Source organism: Leuciscus leuciscus (assembly GCF_965113295.1).
Source record: "Leuciscus leuciscus genome assembly, chromosome: 23".
In the NCBI taxonomy this organism is placed as follows: Eukaryota; Metazoa; Chordata; class Actinopteri; order Cypriniformes; family Leuciscidae; genus Leuciscus; species Leuciscus leuciscus.
The window spans coordinates 2203538-2221704 of NC_138747.1; the positions used below are offsets into that span (position 1 = coordinate 2203538).

At 36.9% G+C, this 18167-nt stretch overlaps 1 protein-coding gene and 1 long non-coding RNA gene across 2 annotated transcripts in view; one reads left to right on the forward strand and one right to left on the reverse strand.

The window, feature by feature from the left end:
- Positions 1-18167, reverse strand: part of LOC309488049 — an 85060-nt gene that overhangs the window by 29132 nt on the left and 37761 nt on the right. The gene's annotated exons all lie outside the window — the stretch shown is intronic.
- The window catches only part of gli2b (GLI family zinc finger 2b), a 94942-nt gene continuing 78839 nt past the window's right edge, over positions 2065-18167 (forward strand). Inside the window, exon 1 of the mRNA XM_082155761.1 lies at positions 2065-2510. The gene's annotated coding sequence lies outside the window, so the exon portion shown is untranslated. The remainder of the gene's footprint in view (positions 2511-18167) is intronic.

Below are 18167 nucleotides of genomic sequence, written 5' to 3' on the forward strand. Positions count from 1 at the left end.
AAAATAGTTATTAACAAAAACAGTTCTGCCTTAATTTTTTTTTTAAGTACAAGTTCAACTTGGCTGTAAAAGTCATTTTAAACTAACTTATAAAAAAGTTGAAATTGCTTAATTTATGAGTTAAAGTAATGTAAAGATAGGTTTTCATATAAAATAATTGTAAAGTAATTATAAAGCACATAATTGAAATTAATAAACAGTATAAAACTACAATATTAAAAACACATGCAATAGCTTGTTCCGACCTTACACTTATGGAAAATGCACTGTGAATAATTTCACAGTTTCAGTTTAAATACCTTTTTATAACCAAAATATGATGTTTTTGGAATTTTAGTTTAGTTCTCTTTTATTGCATTCATAATTCTCCAAAATGCATTATGTCTTGTTTTAAACTAGTGTATCCAAAATGGAAAAATCTTAGAGTTGCATGATCATTAAACACAGTGTAATAACTGCTGGCTGTGTGTGTGTGTGTGTGTGTGTGTGTGTGTGTGTGTGTGTGTGTGTGTGTGTGTGTGTGTGTGTGTGTGTGTGTGTGTGTGTGTGTGTGTGTGTGTGGGTGTGTGTGTGTGTGTGTGAGATCATATGAGCAGTGATGTCATTATTAGGGCTGTACGGTGTGCAACAGCTTCCCGTCTCTTCATTACACACACACACACACACACACACACACACACACACACACACACACACACACACACACACACACACACACACACACCGTCTCCTCTTGTGTGTAACAGGACGCAAAGTCATATTAAAGATTCCTGGATTAAAGGTCACGCACCTGGCACCAAAAACGGGGATTTCTGCAGAGTTAAAATGTATAAAACACCTTAAATCTGTATAGTTCAGGGTTATACTTCCATAAACAAGCTCATAATTAAAATGTTTCTTCATTACAGTAATATAATACAATAAACACATATTCAGTGTTCATTGCTGCTATTAGTTTGATTGGACATGTTTCCAGTTACACTGTTTAACTTCAGATTTGTCTTTGTTCTTTAAAGCATGTTGAGTGAAAATAACAGTGAAGGCTTTTCAACCACATAATTAACATGAACACCTTGAAATGTGGATCATAATGTTAATATGTACAATAGCCTATATATTAATGTGATGTCAGAGTTTAATCACAGTATACTGAAGTGTATAGCGTCTAAAATAACCCACCTGGTTTTAATGGTGATTTAAGAATAATTTATTGTATCATAGCTGCTCATGTCTAAGTGTGTTAATTAAGCGTAATAAATAGTTTTTTTATCTGCTGAAACTTCACATGAATTAGTTTTGACCCCATTTCCATTTTCTATTGTAAATACCGAGCCACGGTCAGCTAAAAGTGATAAATGAGGCTGATTTGAGCCTGGGAGATCTGGGACGAAGCGCATCGATACTGATGCTCTGCTTTCTATTTCAGTAAAGAATAATAGAAAAGAAATTATTAGTTAGATTTAAATAAAGAACTAATAATACAATAAAATACACATTTTAATAAATACGCACATATTTAGTAAGCCAATTTCTTTGAAAGTTCCACACACACAAAAAAAGGGTAACACTTTATTTTACAGTGTCCTTGTTACAAATGTAACATGCAGTTACTATAGACTATAGTGATAACTGTAAATTATGCATAATTACATGCAACTAACCCTCAAACAAACCCTAATTCTAACCACATTAAGTACATGTGTTACTCAATAATTAAATGTAGCCAATAATTACAGTATAACAAAGACACATTAAATAATGTGTAACCAAAACCTGATTTATTTTATTTTAAGGAGTCATTGTTACAGTGTAATTATATATTTAGGAACTAAGTAATGTTAATTAACAACATGTACTATAATATGGTGAGGGTTTGCTTGAAGGTTATTTGCATGTCGTTATACATACTGTTATTACTATGGTAAGTACATACAGTAACATGTGTAACAGGAACAGTGTAAAATAAAGTGTTACCTCTTTTTTTTTTCTTTGATTTTCTCACCTTTTGATCTCTTCCAGGATGACCTTGTAGAAAAACTTGATGTAACTTTAGTCCGACGCGATCAGTTCAGTGTGAAGCCCGACCCATCAGAGAGAGAGAGAGAGAGAGAGAGAGAGAGAGAGAGAGAGCATTGAAAACAGATCACCCGAGGGTCTCACCGCAAACAGTCGCACTCTCAAACTCTTCTGTTGTTTTTATTTCCCGAACTTCTGATCCTCTGATTCCGCGCGCGCGCGCTCGTCGTTGTCGTCGTCGCGCGGTCAGATGATGAAAACTTCATGCGTTCATTCTCACTGATGGACCGTAAAAGTTAAAGAAGAATCCCGAAACTGAACTTTCTGAGTGATTCTCGCCTCAGACCCGCTGGTTCTCGTGAAGATCTTCGCTCGTGTTTTGATGGATGTTCGTGGGACGCGCTTCTGTTTTCTGGAGCCAGAAAGTTTCCAGTGAAGAAAGAGTTTGATCGTGTTTGAGCGAGTTTGGAGGTTTGATTCACTCTTCAGAGCTGGTGAGTGATTTATGTGCACGCGTGTGTTTAATGAGCATTTCAAATATTTGTGTTGTTGTAGTTATTGTTGATGTTTGAGTTGCATGTGGAAAGAATCACATCAACTTTTTTTCTTTTCTTTTTTTTTCTTTCTTTTTGGATGCACAAAACTGTTTCAAATGGAGTTATTTTGGAGGGAAATTGTGGAGATGGACTATAGAATAGAATAGAGCTGCTTTTCGGCTCTTCTTTGACTCCTTACACTGGAATCTCAAACATTCTCCTGCAATTTGATCCATATGGGGGAAGATGTGATCAGAAGGTGCCAGGCGCCGATCCCGAACACATCCACTCATCCAGGCGTGTTACACACAGTCTCCTGCATTAGATCACTCACACATAGTCCAGTCATCTGAGTGCATATGCATTTTAATTTCCTTCTGAAGTTTTAAAGTTTAAGCAGATTTTATTGTGAGGGGGAAAAGGTGCTTTAGATTAAAAATAGATATTTTGGGCATTAAAACAGTCATCGGTTGTAGAAATCAGCTTAAGTAAATAGTATAATAGAGTATATCTTGCGAGTGAAGGATAATGAATGCAGACAGAAGTTCAGACGCTGCACAAGCTGTTGAGAGCTGAAAGACCTGATGTTTGCTCTTCAGACACTCTTTTTCTTTCTCTGTTTACTGTCTGCTTTCTCCTCCTGAAATACTTACAATCAATTTCTGTGATCCGTCTCGGCCGTTACGGCGCGAGGATCCACTGATAAAACGTGCAATTCACTAGAAAAGGAGAGGAAAAACTCTGAGATGTAGAAGACGAGGAGAAATAACAGCCTCTAATTGGCCCATTTAAATCCTGGAGGAAAAGCAAAAAGCATTTGGAGGGAGTGAGTTCACATCCATTAGCATGAGAAAACAGTTTTAGTGCATTTGCCATTGTGCGCGATGAAGAGTTCTAGCAGTCAGGATAAAGAGGTTGAAAAGGATGTGAAAGAACGACGGGCCCATTCAGGATTATTCAGGTCCGGCCGAGCTGACGGTCACCGGGGCCCTGGGGCCACAGGGGCCTCTTTCATCTCCCCCGGAGCCTTTTTCACACGTCCCGCTCTCTCAGGGTCCGTCAGCCCTTTTCTTATCCTTCTCATTGGAGAAGAATTTAATGAAGCCAATGGTGCGAAAGCAGAGGAGCTGAAAATACCGGAGGGCGCATGGAGGGCCTGAATGGAAACTGAGTAAAACTCCCCGCAGAGACGATTCAGAAGTTAAGACAAGAGAGAAAGAGAGTCCGCTTTCAGCTCAACACATCCTTACCAATTAACACAGAGAAATAAAGCCTCACCGATTCCAGGTGAACAAACCCACAACGATCAGCGAATAATCACTGAATAAAGCTGTTTTTAGCTCACGCCAGGAAAATATGTGCCAGATGTCTGGAATCATGCACATAGTCTCAGGCTATTTGTGGAGGAATTTCGGGGACAATTTCCAAACTTAACATAATGATTTAGCGTAATTAATGTAGAAGAGAAACATTAGTTAGAAAAAAGACCACGGTGGAATTTTCCTGCATTTCTCTCGAGGCTTTTCCACACTAAATAAAAAGTGTGCGTTTGGAAAAGTGCTTTGTTTTGGAGTATGAGTTGAAGTTTGATGAGCATAAACGTTTAAAAGCTGCTCTGAAGGACTTTTCCTCGGTCGGGATTGTCTCAAGGCTCTTTAAGACCGCAGGGAACTCTCTTGTTTGTCTTGCTAAGACTCCAGAGCACAATAGGCTTTCTCACAGGAGTATATAAGGTCAGTCCGCTGTCAATAGGTCAAGAAATCCGAGGGAAGTCGAGCTCCTCAGAAGTTCCTCCATTGTGAGTCGCTGACCCCTGAAAACGTGTGCTGTGTTATTCTGAGCGCAGTCTGGACAAAAGAGACTGCCGGAGTTTTATTATCTTCTTATTGTTATACCTGACTGTCAACAACACATTATTTGCTGACGATATGTTTCCTCAACAGCTCGTATTATAATCGCCACATTATGGGTTATAAATGCCTCTAGCTGATTGTTTGCAGTTGCATTGTGCCATTAGTGCAAACTACAAATAGTTTAACTTTTAACAATGTGATTTAGTCCATTGGATCAGTTGCAGTCTGTCTATCATTGAACCTGTGAATCTGCACTGTACTGTGTGTTCCTTCATTAACCAATCAGATCGCAGGGTTACCGCCCTTTATCACGAAACTGACTGTGTAGAAGTGGATCTTGTGATTTCATGATTGATCACTACTGTCTGTCTCCTAATTAGAAAAACTCTCAAGCAACATAATAACTTGAGGCTTCCCTCCACAAACTGTTCCAGCGCGTCTCTATCGGTTCTGTTTTACGACCCAAGACAACACTAAACCCGTAACCTGCATTTAATGTCGTCTGGCTCGTAACTGCAGATTTATTTGTGGTGTTTGAGGATGAGGCGTCACACAATCTGCCCATGTTAACATGTGTCTAAATATTATATTACATTATATTATCTCTATATAATTACATTATACTATCTCTATATATTATAATTTTTTAGAGATTTATATTATTATTTTTTACTTAATATATTAATTACTTACTTATTATATTATATATATATTAACATATAGCTAGAACAGCAAAATATAAAATAAATAAATAGTTGAATTTTATATTATATTATATTATTATTTTACATTATTTTATATACTAGTATTTTTACTAATATATATATGTACTTACATTTTTTACAATTTATATAAAAAATTATATATATGCGTGTGTGTGTGTGCGTGTGTGTGTGTGTGTGTGTGTGTATATATATATATATATATATAGCTAGAACAGCAAAATATTAAATAAATAAATAGTTGAATTTTATATTATATTATATTATTATTTTACATTATTTTATATACTAGTATTTTTACTAATATATATATGTACTTACATTTTTTACAATTTATATAAAAAATTATATATATGCGTGTGTGTGTGTGTGCGTGTGTGTGTGTGTGTGTGTGTGTGTATATATATATATATATATATAGCTAGAATAGCAAAATACAAAATAAATAAATAGTTTAATTTTATATTATATTATATTATTATTTTACATTATTTTATATACTAGTATTTTTTACTAATATATATATATTTATATATATATAAGTACTTACAGTTTTTTTAAATTTATATAAAAAATTATATATATATTTATATACAGTGTGTGTGTGTGTGTGTGTGTGTGTGTGTGTGTGTGTGTGTGTGTGTGTGTGTGTGTGTGTGTGTGTGTGTGTGTGTGCGTGTGTGTGAATAGATACATACATATATATAGCTAGAATATTAAAATACAAGATAAATAATTACTTGAATTTTAAGTTATTTATTCATTTTTAAAATATATATTTTGCTGCTCGAGATTTGCATGATTTAGCTGCAGTTTGTTTCAGCATTTAGCATTGCATTTTCTCTGCTCTCTGACGTTATCAGAACAGACCTGAGATGCAGTTTCTGAGACGTTTGAGAACCACTGTACAACATCATGTGATATTTCATGATATTTCAATGATGATGTTTAACAGCCTGAATGGAGATCCATCTCAGAGAAAGCTGTCAGCGTGAGAACCTGAGGCTAGTGAGATGTTTCTCTCCTCTCCGTCCTGGAGAAGAGCGTCGAGAGCTTCAGCACGAGCTCTGACCTGTCAGTGTGAATCCGCTGCTCATGTAAACTGCATCGCTCGCTCTGATTCCCGCTTGTGTTCGCTCAGAATCAGAGTGGATGTTGCTGAGATTTCCTCACACGGCACACTGTGGTTTTTACAGTCTGTGCCGCTGCGGTTGTGGGGTTTTCTTTGGTGAATCCTCAAGGGAAGTGCTATGAAATCCTGTTTTAGCATTTTAGTATCTTAAGCATCCAAGACACTAGATGTTAAGCTTTTGATATTCAGACTAAAGTGTGCTTCAAAAACTCCTGCTGTACACATACAGTATATCCACTTATTTACTTTAAATCCCCAAAAATATTTGGTAACACTTTATTTTACAGTGTCCTTGTTACATATGTTACATGTACTTACCATAGTATTAACAGTAAATTATGCATAATTACATGCAACTAACCCTCAACCAAACCCTAACCCTATAGTAAGTACATGTTGTTAAATATTATTACTCAGTACTTAAATATATAATTACACTGTAACAATGACACCTTAAAATAAAGTGTCACCAAATATTTTTCTAGCATTTTATTATCCAAGCATCTAAGACACTAGATGTTATATAAGCTGTGGATATTCAGACTAAAGTGTGAGTGAAAACCCTCCGCTAAACACATACAGTATATCAACTCATTTACTTTAAATCCCAAACAATATTTTTCAAGCATTTTATTATCTAAGCGTCTTAACTTCTACTGAAGAACTGAAATCTAACGGGCTAATTCAACAACCAGCTGGAAACTCCAGGAAAAAAAAAGATCCTGCAGAAAATCCTTCATCAACCAGAGACAATCACGCATCAAGCAGCGTCTAATTACGGAGAATGAAATCAGAGGATCTCTGTCTCCTGAAAGGCCATCACACGCCACGAGACGCTTTGAAATCAAAGATCTGCCGGCCGCTGGGAGCAGGAGATGCTCGGCCCGCTATGAAATGTGAAGGGTATCCGTAGCGCCTCTTGGCTGGCTTTGATTCGGGACTTAATGAATTCCTGAAGGGATGCAGTAACCGGATGATACTCCTTTAATACCTAAAGAACTTTTGACAGCAGAGAGCCGTGGGTTTATGCGCAGTCATACAGACGGATCATCATCGCTTTCGTTTGCTGATGGATTCGTACATGTTTCAGACAAATGCCTGATAGCAGAAAATCCCTGGCGGTTTCGCAAGCGCTGGCTCGTGGCCTAGCGCCGGTTCAGACGTGTTCAACAGCTCCGGACACGCAGCGCTCATCTTCATATTTATTGGAACACAGACAGTCTTCTGTGACTTATTTGTCTTTGCATTGGGGAACGTTTGCTCACATCAGGTCCGTGTGACACTTTTAATGACAGACTGAAGGATGGACTGAACTCTACGGCCTGGTTTCACAGACAAGGCTTAGATTAAGCCAGGATTAGGCTTTAGTTCAATAAGGGCATTTAAGTAGCTTTTATAAACATGCCTTAGAAAAAAAAAAAACATTACTGATGTGCAATCTTGAGACTAAACAGTGACACTGACTTATTCTAAGATATACCAGCATTCAGTTAAAGTCCCCCTGTGGTGGAAATCAAGCTTTTAATGTTGTTTATGTGTCTATGTGGTGTTTTTAATATGCTTTAATGTGCTAATAAGTCGACAGCATTGCTGAGTATAAAACTGCAGTGAACCAAAGACAGTCTCAAACACACGCTTTGAAATCGCTGGTGTTTCTGACGTCACAAACTACCTTGTAACCAATCAGATCAACGTGTGATCGTCAACCAGTGGATCTCTGAGCTGAGTGAGTGAGTGGAGGCGGGGCTCATTTGCATATTCATAGAACCACGTATACTAAATGAGGCAAGGGTGTCGAGTTACATTCAAGATATTGACATTTTTTCAAGGAAAAAAACACCTAAATATGTCATTTTGGTGATCAAAGATGAGTTTTAAGGGATAAAGTTATTGACTTTAAACCAACTCAAACATGCATTTTAGTCTGGGACTCGCTTAAGCCTTGTCTGTGAAACCCAGGGCAAATGTTAGGCCTTTGCAATGACACAGGGTTAAAGGTCAAGACCTGGTTGAGTTAGCTGGTTCTTCTTAATCATGTCTGTATCCACATAGCGTAATTTATTTTGCTCAGATTTGCTGTCCACTTTGTGTTTAGGCGTTCTTTTAAATCAGATTTGCAGATTATTTGCAAACTCTCGGCAGCTTTCTTTCCAGAAAGACACTGCTGTCTCAACACTAAAAGCTGTTATAACTACCAATGTAAGTGGTTGTAAACGCTAGAAGAGCTCAATAACAGAACAGAGAGGACGTTTACATTACAGTCCTGGTGTCAAACCGCAAGTGTGTCCTAAAAACACCAAATGGCCGGTGGATCAAAGCGTGCCGTTAACAAAACTGAAGACGCCGCTTTTAAAGGCGGTGGGATCTCGGCACAAGTCAAGTCTCCTTCATTTATACAGCGCTTTTAACAATATAGACTGTTTCAAAGCAGCTTTACAGTGATAATAGGAGATTACAGTAACTGATTGTTTAGGCTTTACAGCAGCTCTAGAATAAAGTTATTGTCCAGATAAAGTTAGTTTTTGATTGATTCACTTCCGTTGCTTTAGTTATTAACTTAGCGGCCGCTAACATGACTACGTTTTAACTCATTCGCACGACAACAGTGTTTAGTGGCTCGAGAACGCAAACCTTGAAATAGTTTCCAAGGTGCAAGCGTTGAAACACTTTGAAAACGTGAGATGTAATCGCTTTGCGGGCTGATTTCGGGAGGCAGGAGGAATCCTCCTGATCGGGACTTCTGAACATCTGTTCGGCATTGGTCACACCAGCAGAGATGGTCCACAGGATATTGCACTTCTCAGCGGGGGGAGTGATCTGACTATCACCTAAACTCACACACGTCCATTACTGAAACACACCATTAGCGCTGAAACCTCCGTCCCATCCGGACTCACACGACTCCCTGCTGTCTTATATCAAACGCTGGGACTTTTAAGGGAGGCATGAGCTGTGAACATGCTGTTTGTATCTCCAGCGATATCTCCTCGTGTCTGCGACTGAACTCCACTCACTTATGAGTAATATTCCCTGGAATTTGCTGGAATTATTATCCTGATGGACTCAAGCTTGTTAAGTCAGTGAGGAATGCAATAGTCTGTTGAAACGACACTGAATTGGCGGCTCTGATGTGTCATGTGGTTCGTTTAAAATTAAAAAAAAATTCTTTCGAAACCTCAAGAATGATTATTGTCAAATGTTGGGTCAGAAGTGAGTGACTGTGAAAGCTTTAAAGAGTCGAAATCATTCACTTTTAACGTATAAAATTTAAAACTTTAGACATATTAAATTTGATGCTCTTCTGACCCAACGTTTCACAAAAATGTTTTATATATAAATAATATTAACAAAATATAAACATAAAAATAAAATATTTACACATATATTTATTTGTTTTTAGCTTATATATATATTTTATGTTTATATTTTTGTAATTATGTTTATATATAAAACATTTTTGTGAAACGCTGGGCGTTGGGTCAGAAGTGAGCAATATATATTCAAATGAAGTGTATGCATGTGTGTGTGTATATTTATTTATATATTGTATGTATGTATGTATATATATATATATATATATATATATATATATATACATATATATTTAGTGTTAATGAATTATAAATATATATCCCACATGATGGATTTGATAGACTGGAAATCTGAGCATTTTTTTTTCTTTTAAAATTCGTAAAAAAGTATTGCTTTATATATATACATATATATTTGTATTTATAAACATTTACAAAAATATATACAGTATATATATATATATATATATATATACACATACATATACATGCATGCAGTAAAAAATATAAACATAAAATCACACACACACATATATATATATGCTGTATATGTAAACTCTACGAGTTTTAAAAGAGAAAATGCTGACATTTCTGACATTAGATTCTCACTCAAATCTGATCTGATATGTGCTCTTGTCGTCTGTTATATGGACTCAGTTTTCAGTCTCTTAAGGAATTTTAGGAGAAAAAAAACTGAGACAAAGTTGATTCTTCATAAGTGCAAACTGACGAAAGAGCGATCGCTAGGTTTTTCCCCTCTACAGGAATCTTCCTTCTGAAGTTCAGCTCTGTGTGTTTTTGCTTGTAAGATACATGAACCTGAAGAAATACACTTCAAGCCAAAGTTTGAACAACTGAACACTAGAGAGAGAGAGAGAGAGAGAGAGAGAGAGAGAGAGAGAGAGAGAGAGAGAGAGAGCCCGAGACCCTCTGAGGGATTTCACTATGTGACCTTTCAGGGTTCTGTCAGAGCCATTAGTTTGTCGGACAGCTCGAGCTGTAATTATTCAGCGATGAGGTAGGGGGTTGCAGTGAGTAATCCAGCGTGATGAGCCAAACGCTCTCCTGAAAGCTCACTGCACCTGGAATATGGAAACATTCATTTCTGTGGACGTCTCTCTCCTTCCCAAGAATCCCAACCCCTCCCGTCCTGACGGATGCACGATCCGTCTCGTAGTTTCTCTAAACTCTCCACACTGTGGCTGAAGTTCAACACTGAACGTGTTTGATGTGTTGGTCTGTGTTCTTCCAATCTTGTGAATTATTGTGGATATTTTTTTTTTTTTTATCTTGGGCTCAAGATGGAAAAAAAGTTTCTAGCAATTTTTCCAGAAGATCTTGCATGCATTGAATATAGCCTAGTTTTAATGTTCTGAATTACCGTACAGATTATGACTGGTCGAAAACGCTTAAAAAGGCGCAAACTTTTCTGTTAAAAAATAATAAAAAATCAGTTAAATTTATAGTTGTGCTTGCCATAACTTTACCATAAAAAATGTGATAGCAACTTAAATTGACAGCAAAACAAAATAATATCAATATACCAAATTATTAAAATCTGCTTTTTTACCTTTATAATATAGGCTACTGACAACCATTTTAAGAACAGATCTATCTATCTATCTATCCATCTATCTATCTATCTATCTATCTATCTATCTATCTATCTATCTATCTATCTATCTATTGTTCTATCTATTGTTCTATCTATCTATTGTTCTATCTATTGTTCTATCTATCTATCTATCGTTCTATCTATCTTTCTATTCAATCTATCTGTCGTTCTACTATCTATCGTTCATTCCTTCATTCTAAAACTGTGCATTTAACAATATTTTGCTGTAAAATTACATGAAATGTCCCATTAGATATAGTTTTTCACTGTATTTAAAGGAACTTACCGTTAACCAATTAACAGATTTTTACTGTAGCAGCTTTACAGTCTTTTACCGTTAAAATTAAGACTAGGATAATTGTTTGTACAGCATTCTCATTTAAGAACAAAAATAGCAACAGTTTTACGACCTCCACATTTATGTTTGACATATTTTATTATTGCCAGTGCCACGAGAATCAATGCAAAGATGAATCATTTTCCTGTTATTAACAGCAAGGCGACAGACGATCGGATCCTCTGTGGTGTTTTGAACGCTGCCGTAAACACTTCCAAGTCGTCATCTCGTATTTATGGTAATCCAGACACAACACGAGCGTATTTTACCCTTTAAACGTGTGATTCTGTGAGGCATTGGTTTGATAGCAAACAGCTGGATCTCCTCCTGATTTATGGTCTGTTTTCACATAGGAAATGACCTGCGACACATGTTCCCTCACTAGGGCGCTCTACTGAACAGCTGCCCACCTGTGAACGAGTGAGAGAACGATGGCCACGTGTTTGCGATTCTGACAGCAGAGCAACTGCATCTTCTGAAACGTGTTTGACACATTGACCTCTTTCAGAAAGACTTCAGATAAACAGAACAACGACCTAACTCGCTGCTTCTCTACTACAGTGCGATGCATCGTTGAAGAAATCAACTAGCTAGTCACGAATGTTTCCCGAAACCATATTGTCGTCAAAGTGGTCGTTCCACTTCACGACCCAAAATGTCTTCACGCACGTCTTGGAGTAGCCTAATAACTTCTTTTAATAAAACTGTTTGAGATAGAATTAACACTAGATTTTTTGCTATACATTACAGACATGACATCTGAGGACTATTTTCTCATTTCGCTTTATTTCCAGATTCACTCATAGGCTCGTTCTTACGCACTAGAGCTCGTTCGCACATGCGCACTCTTCAAAAACGACGCTTTAAATCTCTTGACAAACTAAAAGACGTAAATGACATTTGTATGTATTCTAAATAAAAGACACGTGTTGCACTGAATGTCATCTTGCTTATTTTTCTCATGATAAGGATTTATTAAGTCCACATGTCATGCAATCTAGAAACTCTTCTTCTAACCACAGGTCGAGATCTGTCGTTCACACACACAACTCTGCGATGCTGTCTGCGAATGTGAAGGATCGGTGGTTTCGGGAAACACCGACTCGTTGAACTGCTGATAACGACAGAACTTGCGACCATTGGCTAACGATGCTTTCGGGAAACGCACCCCAGATCAAATAATCGATCTATAAAGCGCTGAAGTCCAGATTGAGAGGATCTGCAAACACACTCAGGCTTTGATATTTGTTTGCAGCTCATCTTCTAGTGGTTTTCCTGACAGCTCAGATGAAGAATCCGCTGTTAAAACCAACAGGCCATTGATTTGAGCACAATGAGGTCTTGAGGGGGAATGTAAAGTTCAGTTGTTGTTGCTCTGCTCAATTATCTCCTGCTAAAGCTTCTATTGTGTCTCTGATGGCCTCATGAATGGTGTTTGTGTTCCTCAAGACAGTGAGAGCTCAGGAATGGAGATCAGGATTATTTGCTCCTGCTGTGCATCACAAGCTTGTTAGAAGTGTAAATGACGATTGTTCATTAGAAGAATAGCTAATTATCATTTCTTAAAGGCTTTATGTTATTTGAATAGGAGGATGTATGTATGTAGAGCTGAGTGAAATGGATGATATTGAATTTGAATATATCTCAGTATTTATTTATTTGCTCTGAAAAGTTTAATGCAAGAAGTATACAGCAAAAATCTGTATTTATATAGAGTATCCGTCCATCTATCCATCATTCTATCGATCATTCTATCTATCGTTCTAACAATCGTTCTATCTTTCTATCTATCCATCCATCCATCCATCCATTGTTTTAACAATCTATCTATCTATCTGTCTGTCTGTCTGTCCGTCCGTCCGTCCGTCCGTCCGTCCGTCCGTCCGTCCAACCATCCATTTTTTAACAGTCTATCTATCTATCTATCCATCATCCATCCATCCATACATCTTTATATCTATTGTTTTAACAATCGTTCTATCCATCTATCTATCTATCTATCTATCTATCTATCTATCTATCTATCTATCTATCTATCCATCCATCATCCATCCATCCATCCATCCATCCATCCATCCATCGTTTAACCAATAATTGTATCTATCTATCTATCTATCTATCTATCTATCTATCTATCTATCTATCCATCCATCCATCCATCCATCCATCCATCCATCCATCCATCCATCCATCCATCCATCCATCCATCCATCCATCCATCCATCCATCCATCCATCCATCCATCCATCCATCCATCCATCCATCTATTGATTTAACAATCTATCTATCTATCTATCTATCTATCTATCTATCTATCTATCCATCCATTAATCATTTAATCATTCTATCTATCCATCCATCCATCCATCCATCCATCCATCGTTTAACCAATCATTTTATCTATCTATCTATCCATCCATCCATCCATCCATCCATCCATCCATCCATCCATCCATCCATCCATCCATCCATCCATCCATCCATCCATCCATCCATCCATCCATCCATCCATCCATCCATCCATCCATCCATTTTTATATTGTTTTAACAATCGTTCTATCTATCTATCTATCGTTCATTCTGTCGTTCTATCGTTCTATATATGTATATCTATCAGTCTGTCTGAATCAGAGTTTTGATTTGATTTATTGAAAGCTTTCATACTTCAGTTTAAGTTGAACTTAACTCGACTTTTGTTTCTGGTTAATTCCCACCAACATTTAAAGCGATAATCCTTAGATCCCAGTCTTTCTCACTTCCCATCACCTACTAAAGCACGTGTAGTGCGAGACAGACACCAGGGCGTTGAGCGCGCTGATCTCAGGTCAGTTCTCAGTGGTGTGAATGATGCTGTTATTTCACTGGCTGTAATTAATGAGGTGTTCCTGTAAAGCGGGAGTGTTTTCCCCCACTGATCCGTCGTAATGAGCTCTCGGATGCCGCGGGGTCTCTGGTCTTGAATGGCACAATGTCTCTGCCCGAGATTCACGGAGAAAAGCCCCTCACACCTGTTAGAGCCCTTCAAAGAGAGCCGTCAGCCATCAGCTCGTAAAGAACACACACGGCCGTCCGTCACACACTTTCAAGAGTCAGAGCAAATCCAGCCCGGAGATTTAAAAGCTGCGGCTCCTCATGGACTGGGTGGAATAGCAGGCGCTGGAGCTTTTTTTATGCTCATTTACACAAAATTAAACATTACATTTCAAACAATAACTTTGAATTTATTTTGAGAGTGAGAAGTGACAGCTTTCATGGCCTGTAATATATTATTATCTCACCGGCTGCTGTGAAATGGAACAGAAACACTTGAGCTGATCTGATTCCAGTCATTGGCAACGTTTGCCTGTTCTGGATCATTTTCTGCTTTTCATTTGTCGTTCTATAAGAAACATATTTATGTATTAAATGATTGTAGTTTCTGATGTGCATTTCAAAATGTGCAGCCAATTTGAAACTCTATATGACTTATGTATTCACCGGTACAATTTAATGAATTTTCCAGGAATGTAAAGTGAAATTTTTCACATTTTCCACATGTAGAGTGAAAACAGGCCCAATAGGCAGTGTTTTAATCATATATGATTAAATACTATTAAATAGGATTTATAATATGAATAATTGATTATATTTAATATTTTAAATTTATTTAAATGTATTAAAATATTAAATAGAATTTGTTGTAATTTTATTTTGATGTTTATGTATGTATGTATGTTTATATATATATATAATCAAAATAAATTGAACCTTTCTGTAGGAAAATTATTTTTATTTATTTAATTTTGCACCCAGAGCATAAAAACACGTTCAAAATGTTGAGTAAAAACACTTCTAAATCACTAATCATTAATCAGTGAGCCACTTTTATTGTGTGGTAAATGCTGAAAATCTCCTTTTGCATGTAATGAAAAATGATTAAATACGTATATTATATTAATGATCATAAAATGAGTCCTTGTGCACTATTATTACTTTATATTATGAAAGTTGTTATGCACTGATTATAGATCTCAAATCTCTTTTTCGGAGCTTGAAAGTAAGTAAATGCCTGTGAGTAATCGGGGGTCAGGAGTGAAGAGCTGGTGGGTCTCGTGACTGGAGCTGATTAAAACACCGTCAGGAACAGCGAGAGTGCCTGTTGTTTGCGTGACCATCTGTCTGTTTGGTCTTTGACACCCGTATTATCCCGTCATACTGGTCCTGCCGTGAACACGAGGCTCTCGACTCCACAGGGGCGTCTGAGAGAACAAACTCTGACCCATCCTGAGATCCACAGTGCTCTCCACGTCCACAACCGTGTTTGTCTTTCACGTATCTCAGTCAAACTGCAAGGACAAAGACACCTCTCGAGTGTGGCAACAGCTTCATCGTGACGTACACTAGATTATATATTTTTCTTTTCTTTTTTATGTTTTATATAGTTTTTACCTTTTAAATTTAAATTTTTATTTTATATAGGCTATATATGTTTTTTTATGAAGGTTTTTTATATTTATTTATTTATTTCATTTTTATATTTTTTCATCTTATTTTGTATTATTTGTTTGCTTTGCCATATTGACACATCTTCACACTAGGGCTGAGCGATATGATGGTTTATAGATGTAGATAAATGTAGATTTTTTTTTGCATGCTATCAGTGGCCAGGACTGCTTTACATTATTTACTAAATGAACAAGGCCTGAACTTTGAATAATGTGAAATGACACAATGACACAGTGGGACACGTCACAAACAAGTCAAGACGAAGTTAGGAAGTGTTTGTTTGGCACAATGTGAAGTAAAGTTCAGTTTAGTTGTTTTATAGTTGAGAGAGAGAGAGAGAGTGTGTGAGAGAGAGAGAGTGTAATTATGTGTGTGTGTGCATGTGTGTGAGTGTGTGCGCTCGTTTGTGTGTGTGCGCATGCATTTGTGTGTGTGTATTTTACATATGATTCATCCAATAAAAATTAGAGTCTATTATGTTAGTTTGACCGATTTCAGTCTTTAGTTTTGAACTCAATTTGAATCAGTTTTAGCATTGATGACAAACTGGTCAAAAAATACAGTAGTAATATTGTGAAAATGTCAATAACACTTTATTTTACAGTGTCCTTGTTACATATGTTACATGTACTTTACCATAGTAATAATAGTAAATTATGCATAATTACATACAATTAACCCTCAACCAAATCCTAACCCTATAGTAAGTACATGTAGTTAATTATTATTACTCAGTACTTAAATATATAATTACACTGTAACAATGACACCTTAAAATAAAGTGTAACCAAAATTTCAAATAACGGTTTTCAATTAGATTATGTAATTTATTCCTGTGATCAAAGCTGAATTTACAGCATCATTACTCCAGTCTTCAGTGTCACATGACCCTTCAGAAATCACTCTAATATGCCTAACAGAATATAAAATGACTCATGATATGATGTAAGATTTTGGCCGTACCGTCATTTTAAACGGACTGCCAACATTCGGGACATTTTGAGCCAGGATTCTCCGGCAGGGCCGATTGAAAAGACTGATGCTGTTATTTCAGCGCAGGATGAATGTAAAGGTGAATGTAGGGTCACAGAAAGAGCTTATGGGATTTATGGAGCGTTTTTTTGTCATCCTGACTGATTTTGGCCGTGGACGGTTGCGATACGCCCTGATATGTGGACCTGTAACATTTGTAGCCTTGAAAAATATGAGGGAATGATGATGTCAGCTGAAAATAAACGTCAAGATGTTTTTAAGTCAGTGCATAAGACCAGGAACGTGAATGAAGTCATTTGTGTGCTGAACGCTTCTTTGCGTCAGTGACTGATGGTGCCAGCGGCTGGATAGGGGGCATCACTGTTGGCGAAGCAAAGCGGAAACAGATGCTATCCAGGATCACAAGTGTGTTCCTCCTTTAATCGGCTTACCTTGCCTTAAAAAAAGAGAGAAAAGAGACGGTTGAGTGACTAAACAAATCTGCTCCTGCTCTCTCAGGCCATTTCAATAAGGTGCCGTGATGCAGCACACAGATTCCTGTTAATAATTCATAAGTACGCAGATTTATTTATTAGTGTTGCTCATACTAATATCTAAGTATTAAAGGTCAGTGAGTGCATCATCCGGCAGTGCATTTTTAATAAAGAGATTTGAAGCAACCAATCAGAACATGTGTTAGTAAGCGTGACCTGATGCTATTATTTTAAAGCCTTCATAATTAACTTTACGAACAGGGAGATTTTAATTAAAACACTTTCATACACTCGCAAACTTCCCTAAGCGCTTCCCCTCGGGTTTGCCGTATTTAAGTGCGTTGGACTTCGTGACTCATATGTTCACTTCAGACAGATCCACGGACCACAATGCAACACGACTGTGACATCACAGAAGATCACGCTTCATTACCCCGCACAATTCTAGTGTATGAGACTGGAGATATTTTGATATTTAACCACATAATACTTGTAGCTACCTTAAGCTGACTGCTATAGTTTATTGTATTGTTAATATTTTTGTTTATATTTTCTCCGACAGCCCAAGCATACATATACAGGCCTATACAACGGTGCATAAAACAAATTCATAAGGAAAATTATTTTTTAATAATAAATCAGCTTCATTGCAGATTCCAGTGATCAAGAACTTAGTGTGTTCCATTTAAACAAG